Here is a 10669-nt window from a genome sequence, read left to right on the forward strand (position 1 = left end):
CTGGATGCTGTGAAATATGTAAATGGAATGATGACAAGAAAGTGTCATTTCCTGAAGTGTGAATATGCCCTAGGCATTCTAAAAATTTAACAAATGATAACTCTCCAGCAGAACATTTCTTTAAGACTCATACTCTTTTAAACCATTTTATCCCTTGTTTTTTTGCCACCAGGTACCCACCAGAGGAAGGAAAAGAAAAAAAAAAAACAAAAACAAACCCTGAAGTGTTATTCAAATAATATTCAATAACCATTAGCAGAAATCATAGTTCTAAAATATCAGTGTGATGTTAGATATTCCAGAGGCACATGAAAGTGTAATGTGAATATCAAACTTTGTCAAAATTTGGAGTTTTAGTAATAACTACAAACATTGTTAATTGAAGTAGATAAAAAAACAGCACCAGAAACCACCCCCCCTTTTTGTAGGTCAGTGTTCACTGCTGAGTGTGCTGTAATTATGTACACTAAATGAGCTACAGCTTGAGCTAATAATACCATACTGAGTATTAGAAAGCTGTAATTATGCAACTACATAATGTATGCTTGGCAAGATTTTCAGTATTGGAGAATCCACTGTCAAATAGCATCTGGCAGAGTTAAAAGTCCAAGTTGGAGGTTAGAATAATTGGTCTAGACTGAACTAATTCAGGGTATTGTGGCTCAAGCAGAGTAAGTCATATGCCTATTAGACAACCCAGTGATAGTGAATACATCTAGAAATAGTTCAAAGTCTTAAGTCATATAATCAGATCACTTGAAAACACAAAGCATTTCCAAGATTGAACACCTACTACACACCTATCCACCATGCTGAGTACAGGAAATTTTAAAACAAACAAACAAACAAACAAAACAGGAGAGGAAGGGATAATTTCTGACTGCCAAGTGCTCAAAATTATGACATAGGGTGAACTTGTGTTTTCATAGAGATATACACAAAGTGCAGTGAGTTAGCAATACCATTGGTGGCTCTGCCGCCTTTAATGATGACCTACATTAAATCAGTACTGTTCTGTTTGAAAACGTTTCCATTAAATGTCACGTTCTTGTGTCTTAGAATTATACAGGATCATCTTCATAAAGATGTTTCTGTTATGATTTTCTCCCTTCTTGCTAAGCCATTATATTTTACTTTGAGTCCTACTCTACTAAAGGCAGCTAAGATTATCCCATTGTTACAAATTTGTCTATCTGTCCCACTTAATAGATACATAGAAGTCTGTTCTCTTAAATAAGAACTAATCTTAGTGTTTCTTTTGTATGCCTCAGCACTGTATTTAATTTAGCTTACAAAAAGCTTTATGTAGAAATCCAAGTGATGCTGTTTAAAATACATATGCTTAGGGACACCTAGCTGGCTCAGTCAGTAGAGCATGTGACTCTTGATCTTAGGGTTGAGTTCAAGCCCCCATGTTGGGCATAGAGCTTACTTTAAAAAAAAGGTTTTTGTTTTTGTTTTTGTTTTTTACATTAAAATACATATGTTTAAGTTTTTCCAAGTGCTACACTTTTATTCTGGTAGAAACTACTTGTTGGCCAAATGATTTCTTGGATTTTTTAGGTGGTGAAGAAATTTTCAGTCCCAATTGATTTAATCATTTTCAGGAACTTGTTTCTAAAGGCTTCTAGTTTTGGGGCACCGGGGTGGCTTAGTCAGTTGAGCATCCGACTTCAGCTCAGGTCATGATCTTGTAGTCTGTGGGTTCAAGCCCCATGTTGGGCTCTGTGCTGGTAGCTCAGACCCTGGAGCTTGCTTCGGATTCTGTGTCTCCCTCTCTCTCTGACCCTCCCTCGCTCACACTCTATCTCTGTCTCTCAAAAATAAATAAACATTAAAAACATCTTAAAAATATTTAAAGTCATCTAGTTTTTTTCTTGTGACTATTTGGGGAAATTTTCAGATTCTATAGTCATATGTTTGCATGGAAACTTTGTCCAAGTTTGTTGCAATGGAACATAATTTCATTTTGTAGATAGTGTTCAATTTAGAGAATGGTATATTTTGATGCAACTAATCTCTTAAAGCTCTTATTAAGCAATAAATTTGGATCATCAGGCAAATAGGATCACTTTGACGTAGCCATTTTTGATAGTCATCATTCAGGAAACTACTGAAGAGATTGTTTTCTTCCTCCAACCCATAGGACTAAATTTTTTCCTCATTTTGAGTACTGGTGAGAATGTTCAGAATTATTAATAATGACTGTTCAAAGAAAGACATAGAATATTGACTACTGTTCTGCTTGCCGAGATAAAGCAATACAAGTGGTTCTAATCTTTTGTAATAAAATACCTTTCTGAAATTCATAATTATAGAGGGCAAAAAGGACTGAGCATATGAATAAGGAAGCCAAAAGTAATTGTAAGTATTTATGAGGCAGAATTGAATAAGTTGATCATTGCAAATGCAAAGCAGAAATTGCCTGTGCCATTAAACACACCAGCTGATTATTATATAGTGTGTTCCACAAAGGTTCAATTCTCTGTTCTTCCTGCTACATATAGGTTACTAGATTTGCTCCTTATCTGCTTCAGAGAAAGTATTTCTTTTTCTTTCCTCTTCTTTTTTTTTCTTTCCTTCTTCTCCCCTCTCTCTTTTGTTTTTGGATTGTTTTATTTTGTTTTGTTTTTTGGTGTGGTGGCACAGGGAGGGGAGAGCATGAACACAGTTCCCTACTACCACAAATTATGCAGTCAAGTTTCCCTCATTTGGGGAAATCCCAAGAGTCAAGACATCTGGAATGCAATGGATGAGCCTCATCCTGGGAAAACTACCTTCGTGATCATGGTATCTCCCCTGCCATAGTATCTCCTCACTCTTCTTTTTTTTTTTTTTCCAGTTGAGATAATCCCGAGTAAGTTAACAGAAAGACTATAGATCTCATAAGAGATTTCATAAGAATGTCAGACATAAGATCTATTTACAAAAGTCAGTAGTGTTCCTCTGCATCAGCAATAGCCAACTAAAAATATAACAGATTCTGTGATGCCATTCCTAATAACAATTAAAACTATACACTATGAATTTAACTGAATAAATAATGCATATGATCTCTAAGAAAAGAAAATTTAATTTATTAAGGGCATAAAGGCCTTAAATAAATGGGAGTGCTATACCATGCTCAAGAAATGGATGCCATCAGTGTAAAATGTCAGTTCTCCAAAATTAATCTGTAAATTCAGTTCAATCCCAATGAAAATTCCAGTAAGACTTTATTTTTTTATTATTTCTTATTTGTTTTTAGAGAGAGAGAGAGCATGCATGAGGAGGGGAGAGGAACAGAGAGAAAAGGAGAGAGAATCTCAAGCAGGCTCCATGCTCAGTGCAGACTCTGATGTGGGACTCAATCCCATTACTCTGGGATCATGAACTGAGGCAAAATCAAGAGTTGGACACGCAATCTACTGAGTCACCCAGGTTCACCCTAGTAGGACTTGTAAAAAAATGAATTCAACACACTTATTCTGCCGGGTGTAAGAAGACTAAGTATGTTAGGAATAATTAAAACAATTTTGAAAAAGGACCTGCGGGTGCTCAGGTATTATACAGCTGATATGTGCAGGTGGAGAAAGGATTGATGAAACATTTAATAGATAGTATTAGGAAAGTGTCATTTTATGGAGAAAAGTAATGCTGGATTCTTAACCTGTAGCAGTGTTTCTCAACCCTTTTTCATATTGCCTACTTAAGAAACTTTTTTGAACTCCCCCCCCCCCAATTTTCCATCTTTTCCAATGACATTTTAATACCAAAAATATTATATATATATGTATATATATACACACATACACATACACATATATATGCATATATATATACATACATATATGTGTATATATATATATGTGTGTATATATATATGTGTATATATATATATATATATATATATATATGTTTATGTCCCTTGGGAGAGTGAAATTTACTTGAATTAAAGTCGTAAATGGAAAATGTAAATCTGAAAAACTAATATAAAAGAAAAAACAGAAACGAAGATTATTTTTCTGACTTTGGGGTATGGGAAAACTTCTTAAACTAACTCCAGAAAGCACAAACTCTAAGATAAAAAAGAAATGGATGGAAAAGACATTAAAATTAAAGGCTTTGCTTCATCAAAAGATATAATAAGGAAAATTCATATGCAGATTACAGATTGGAAAAGGAAATGTGAAATAACTAAAGTCAACAAGGGATAAATATCTACAGTAAATAAGACATTTTGTTAATTGCAAGAAAATGATAAACCCAAGAGAAAAATGGGTAAAGGATATGAAAATGGCAGTCACATAAGTGAAATACTAATAACTAACATATGAAGTGATATTCAACTTCAGAAATAATCAGAAAATAGAGGTTAAGATTATTGAAGGAGAAGTCATGGAACCAAAAAGCTATGGTAGTAAAGGATCATCAATACACTGATTTCTTCAGAAATCTTCAGAAAATGAGAGAGAGTAACATAAAGTTTGTAAACAATTGCAACAAGAAAGAGTTATTTGATATTATCAGCTTCATAGAGGGGTGTTTGAGAAAGAAGAAAATTGCCTATAAGGAGGTTTGGGAGACAATCTCCAAGGGTTCTCTTAAATTTTGCATATCTCATGAGTGGACTGCATTTGTTCTATCTTTAAAAGAATGCTTGTATAGTGAACAGCTTTGGAAGATAGATAACAAAGGACAAGTTTGTTTACTGTTCATTATAATAAAAATTGTCTCTCTATATGGCAAAGATCAGGCAGGCTTATTATCCATTTTAAAAGATTTGTGTTCCCTAAACTCAGGGTTCCTCTCCTGTAATGCATCCCCATGTGTGCAGGTATTACCTCTGTGTCACCCTCCAGGAATTGGTCTTTGACAAACTGGTATAAGAAAAAACAGTGATGGGGCACTGGGTGGCCCAGTCGGTTAAATGTCCGGCTTTGGCTCAGGTCATGATCTCACAGTTCACAAGTTCGAGCCCCATGCCAGGCTCTGGGCTGACAGGTCAGAGCCTGAAGCCTGCTTCGGATTCTGTGTCTCCCTCTCTCTCTGCCCGCCCCCCCCCCCACTTTCACTCTCTCTCTCTCTCTCTCTCTCTCTCTCTCTCAAAAATAAATAAAACGTTTAAAAAAAAAGAATAAACAGTGATACTCTGGCAGTTGCTATTGCTGTGAATAATAAACTGTTCTTTGTCCCTGACCTAGGAGTCTCGTGTCTTCTGCCAACATCTGTCAAACTATGGCAAGGTAGCTTTTAGCTTGCAAGTGGGGTAAAATCTCAGTCTCTTACAATTCTTTTTTTTTTTTTTTAGTTTATTTTTGAGGGTGTGTGCAGAGAATCTGAAGCGGGCTCTGCACTGACAGCAGAGAGCCTGATGTGGGGCTTGAACTCATGAACCATGAGATCATGACCTGAGCCAAAATCAGTGTTCAACCAACTGAGCCACCTAGGTGTCCCTCAGTCCATTACAGTTCTTTACATGAACATTCTTAGGCACCTCCAAGCCCAGTGGAGCATGGTATATGGGCCAGAAAATAAACCTCACAAGTATTTGGCTCTGTTGGTCTATCTATAGGCAGATTGTGGTGAATGTGGTAAGGTAAGGAGTGGGAATCTTTTCAGATGCACAGGGCTCTGGGAATATGAAAATGAGGGACATTACTTTTCATTACTGGAGCACAGTATGTTCCTTTGGACATATTCGAATATTGACAATGAAGCTGTAAAAGTCAGGAGAAAGTGGGTCTTACCTAAATCATGTTGAAGTTCTTTCACATAGTTACTATACATAATTTGGAATTTATGAATTACAAATACAGACACAAAATAATACTATATGTTTTATGATGATATAAACATAGTTAAGGACGTGTATCATTTATACGCTAGGGTGGGTCCTTGTGATGGAGAGGGGAACAAGAGTGGGAATCAAGGATTAAAGAAGAAAATCAAACAAAACCAAATAAAAGAGAGCCCTTGCCCAGACTGATAATAGCAGTGTGCCATCAGTAAATAAGTTCTCTCTTAGGTTCAAATCAAAAACAACAAAGTATAGGTTTGATTACATTCCAGCAAGCAACCTGAAATGGTCTGAAACATGTAACTTCCAACTTCAATTTGACTTGTTTTCATTCATTTTTTTTTTTTTAGCTCTGTTGCCCTTTTATGATGTTACCTTAAATGCTCAAAGTCTGACTCTCTGCTGTCTTGAAAGGCTTTTTTATCAAACATATCCCTCATTTTCACAAATGCTTATTGTCTCAGGGTAGGATCCTCCTGGTCTTTGAGGGCCCAACCTGCCTCAGCCCACATGGCTGGCACTGTGCCAGGCTATAGAGGACCTATAAGTGGAACCACTCACTACATGGAAAGTATCCTGGGTGAGCAAAGGTCGCAGAATTGGTTGTGGATATAAACACTTCCTGGGGATATTGTGAGCAAGTCTTTCTGGAACAAGGCAGTGGTGGTGGTGGGTGGTAGGAAATAATTGATGTGTGGGAGACATAGGATTAAGGAATAAGGAGAGGAGCATAAAATAATGAGAGAGGAGTGAAGGAGGTGATTATGAAAGAAACTACAACTTGTTCTCATTACATTTGGTCAGAGTTCAGCATGTGATCTGTGAGTTTCATTGAGGGTAGGAAGCCAGCCACACTTGAATGACCTCAGGGCAACGGAAGGACAGGAACTAGAACATTTGACTTCAGCCTTTTGGAGTTGGACCAATGGATATTTACGTGGTTGACACGTGGCTGTGGAAATGATGAATGCTAAAGGGGAGATTTTTCTCTCATTTCACAATTGAAAGACTTAAAATATTAGAAATTTGATAGTTTGTAAAAGAGATCCTGACAATTTCATATGCCAGCTACTGACTTATTATGGTTATTTAGATATTAAACTCCTTATTATTTTGTGCCAAGAGCATTTGTAAGGTATGATAAATAAGAAAATAACACTGACCGTTTCCTTGGAATGACTATTTTTATATACAGCACACACCAAAGTGATTATTCCATTATTTTAGTTAGATAGAAATTTATTTCTCCCTCACAGAATTTCATGGTTTAGAGGTGAGCAGTCCAGAGGTGTTGTGATGACTGTGTTGTCAGGTCCCAGGATCCTTTTAGCTGTTTTTTTTCTACCATGTCTAGAGGGGGGCCTTTGTCTTTAAGGGTGGAGATGGTTCATCACCAAATCTGTGATCCAAGATGCAGGATGTGGAGGAAGGAAGATATTCTCCTTCTGTTTCCTGGCACAGACTGGGAGTAACACTCAACGCTTCACTCACAACCCAGTGGCCAGAACTACAGTATTTACTGGGTTGTTTTAGGTCCGCCTAAGATTTTTATTACTCTTGAAGAAGAGGGAAATAGTGTTTGTGATAGCTGCTAGTCTTAGCCATGGAGTAGGATATTCACAAAAATATTTGATCTCAGTTTTTTGGGGGCGGGGGGGGGGCTGAGCTTACTCTGACAACGATGAAGGCTATGAAGAGTTCAGTTCAAATGTCTGATATAATCCCTGTCCCTGTAAGTTCCATCAAGAGCCTATAGCCTCACCAAGAGAGACAGGAATATAAACAAATTATTTAAATATAAAATAAAATTTTAAATTAAGTATACACAAAATACAATAGAAAACAAGCATGGAGAATTGATCCAGATCTGAGCTCTTTGAAGATTTTCTCATGGAACACCAGGGATGAACCAAGTCTCTCAAAAAAATAAACATATAAAGAGCTACAGAAATTAAATGTTAAAACAACTCTTCAACAATACTCCATAACATATTTGTGATAGCTGCTAGTCATAGCCATGTGTAGGATATTCACAAAAATATATGATCTCAGTTTTTTGGGGGGGCGGAGCTTACTCTGACAACGATGAAGGCTATGAAGAGTTAACTGTAGTTTAATTCCTTCAGTGGAGTGCTAAAATTATCAGTAGTCCTGGCAGTGTTCTCGGTGACATCTTCCGTGGGTCAGCAGCACCCCAAAAACAAACAGCACATTCCACTTTTGCTACTCCTGGTGCCAAAGCACTTCAGGAGCTAGGCTTGGGCAACATGGCTCTCCATCTGTCCTTTGAAAGAAAAACCATCAAGAGTCTGTTCTCTTGGTTATTCCCTGCAAAGTAAAACCACACTTAGGAAAAGAATCAATTGTCTTCTTGGTTTCACTGGCTCTTGTTCCCATCTGCTAATACAAGATTTCAGTGTTCTGTAAAGGATCCTCTCAAACCAAGTATTTATGAAGGTCCCCAGGGTGTCACTCCAAACAAGGCTGTTCAGTTAACCTACAGAAACAGCCATTTTCGTTCCATCCTCTCACCTCTACTCATCATGTCAACCTGCTTCTCTAGATGGAACCAGTCTGTGAGACCCTGCTCTCACTTACACTGGCTATGCCTGCTGGGCAATACAGATTCCTCACACTTGGTACTTCTTATAGAGCAAAGCCCTGTAGGTGCCAGTGATGTGTGCAAATTGTCTCTCCTTTTAGACGTTTGCCAAGACAGTTCTGGTGTCTCACCAAATTTTTGTGAACAAGCAATTTTTACTTAGAAGTTTTCTCAACTAGCCATCCCTACATCCTATATGGAATGTGAGTCTTTGGGGCCTGATCTGACGGCAAGACTGGGTTGAAGACACTATGTAGTACTCAGAATTGCCTCTCCCCTCCTAGAGCTGTAATGTCTATTCTCTTTTCTCTGGGAATGATTCTCCCCAGAGCACTCCTCTTGCAAATTCTTGAAGCCCCACCCTTGTTGCTCACCAGGAGAGCCCTGAAATGTCTGAATTCCACTTGAGTTCAAAGTGCGGCACCTTCCAACAGCAAGTCAAGGAAGAAGGAGGCACATATTAAACTACACTCCCTATTTCCTGACATTCACTGTGAGCCACAACTCCTCCCCCAACCTAGCTGTAAATAGCAAATTTCATTGGAAACCTTGAAGCCCATCTCTTTGCTATTTGGGCACAGAACAGTCATCTAGAGATGTGCAATAAAGATTTAAATAGTGCAATAAAGATTTAAGAACTAGCTCCTGATGTGTTTTCCCTTTGCCAAATGCCATTTTGTAAAAGAGAAGGATGGTGTGATGTGTGGACACTTCCTGTCGGACAGGAAAGGGAAATACCCTTTCCTGTATTAGATGAGAGGGAAAAAAAAAGGAAGCAAAGGTTACACTGTCGGATGGGAGAATGCAAGCACCAGGAGAGAAAACAAACAGTTTCCTTAGGTGAGCCAGTAAAGGCCAGGAGGCAAGAAACAGGAGACTTCAAAAGCCCTTCTTTTTCATGCTAATAGACCCTTTGGGTGGGTGGTGCTGGTGGAGGTAGCTTTCTGCAGAGATAATTACTGTTTGTTTTGTTTTAGTAATCTCTGTGTCCTGTAGTGGAGCTTGAACTTGTGATCCTGAGATCAAGAGTCACCTGCTCTACAGCTCTACCACCTGAGCAAACCAGGTGCCCCTTTTGTCTTTGATTCCAGCCAAAGCTGTTGGTATCTGGCTCTTGACAGCAGTTTAGCCTATTATCCCTGGAATTAATCTGAGTGATGCAAAGATAGAGTAAATCCACATTGGTTTAACAACATGGATTCATGACTTTTACCAGCAGCATAAGTCATGCTGGCAAGTAAAAATTTCTTCACTTCTTAGGTGATTTTAGAAGTGAGTTACTCAGAGAGCATCAGCTCTAACTCCCAGGGGTAGCCTATTAATGTTGTGCGGAATGGCAACAGATGCCCGCAGCGAATTGCAAACAGTGACTATGCAATCAGCTGTGCACTTTTAGAGCCCAGCTTCTGTGACCATTTAACCATTTACACTTCTGCCACATTTTTTTTCCAAGGAGATACTCCGTGTTTCATTTAGTTGGTCAAGACAACAAGGACCCTTAGCTGGAAAGAAAATAATGATTTAATAGTTTGTCTTATTCCTAGTGAGGGAGAAAAACATTGTATTAGTGAATTCAGCATTTAGAGCTGAATACGTAATTCCTGTCATGGCAACAAAGAACAATAAAAGCAATTCTACCTGTTCTGAAGCCTTGCTTTCCCCCCAACCCCTCCCTGAGGATTATCCTGAGGATTATCCTGAGGATTATAAAAGACTACTGGATGCTTTGTAAAATGGGGGAATCTGAATCCTTTAAATAGAAGAGATAATGGTCTCTGAATTTCATCAACAATCTATATTCCTCAAATAGAATTAGAACTGCTTCCTGTATAGAAAAATGTTTACTGAATGGAAATTTTATTACCTGAGTATTGAATTCAGTGATACCAAAGACATTCATTTATAGACAAAGGTCCTGTCCAGGTTTGATTTCTATCCTTTTACTAATGTAAGTACAATTTAATAATGCCTTTGAAGTACTGTTCAATTTTTTTTTTTAAGCCAGTTGAACATTTCTTTTGGAGCATCAGCCCTTTTTTTTTTTAAATTTTTTTTTAACGTTTATTTATTTTTGAGACCGAGAGAAACAGAGCATGAATGGGGGAGGGGCAGAGAGAGAGGGAGACTACAGAATCTGAAACAGGCTCCAGGCTCTGAGCCCGACGAGGGGCTCTAACTCGCCGACTGTGAGATCATGACCTGAGCCGAAGTCGGACGCTTAACCGACTGAGCCACCCAGGCGCCCCAACATCAGTCCTTTTTATACACGTTCCCTTTTACCCACTAGT

General features: G+C 38.1%; 1 non-coding gene across 1 annotated transcript; it reads right to left on the reverse strand.

Annotated features, from left to right (window-relative positions):
* Window positions 1-2650: 2650 nt before the first annotated feature.
* On the reverse strand, window positions 2651-2811 carry LOC125171465 (U1 spliceosomal RNA). The gene has a single exon (XR_007154367.1). It is a non-coding gene; the product is annotated as a U1 spliceosomal RNA (small nuclear RNA).
* Between the last annotated feature and the right edge of the window lie 7858 nt (window positions 2812-10669).

The sequence above is a fragment of the Prionailurus viverrinus genome, chromosome B4 (genome assembly GCF_022837055.1).
Source record: "Prionailurus viverrinus isolate Anna chromosome B4, UM_Priviv_1.0, whole genome shotgun sequence".
In the NCBI taxonomy this organism is placed as follows: domain Eukaryota; kingdom Metazoa; phylum Chordata; class Mammalia; order Carnivora; family Felidae; genus Prionailurus; species Prionailurus viverrinus.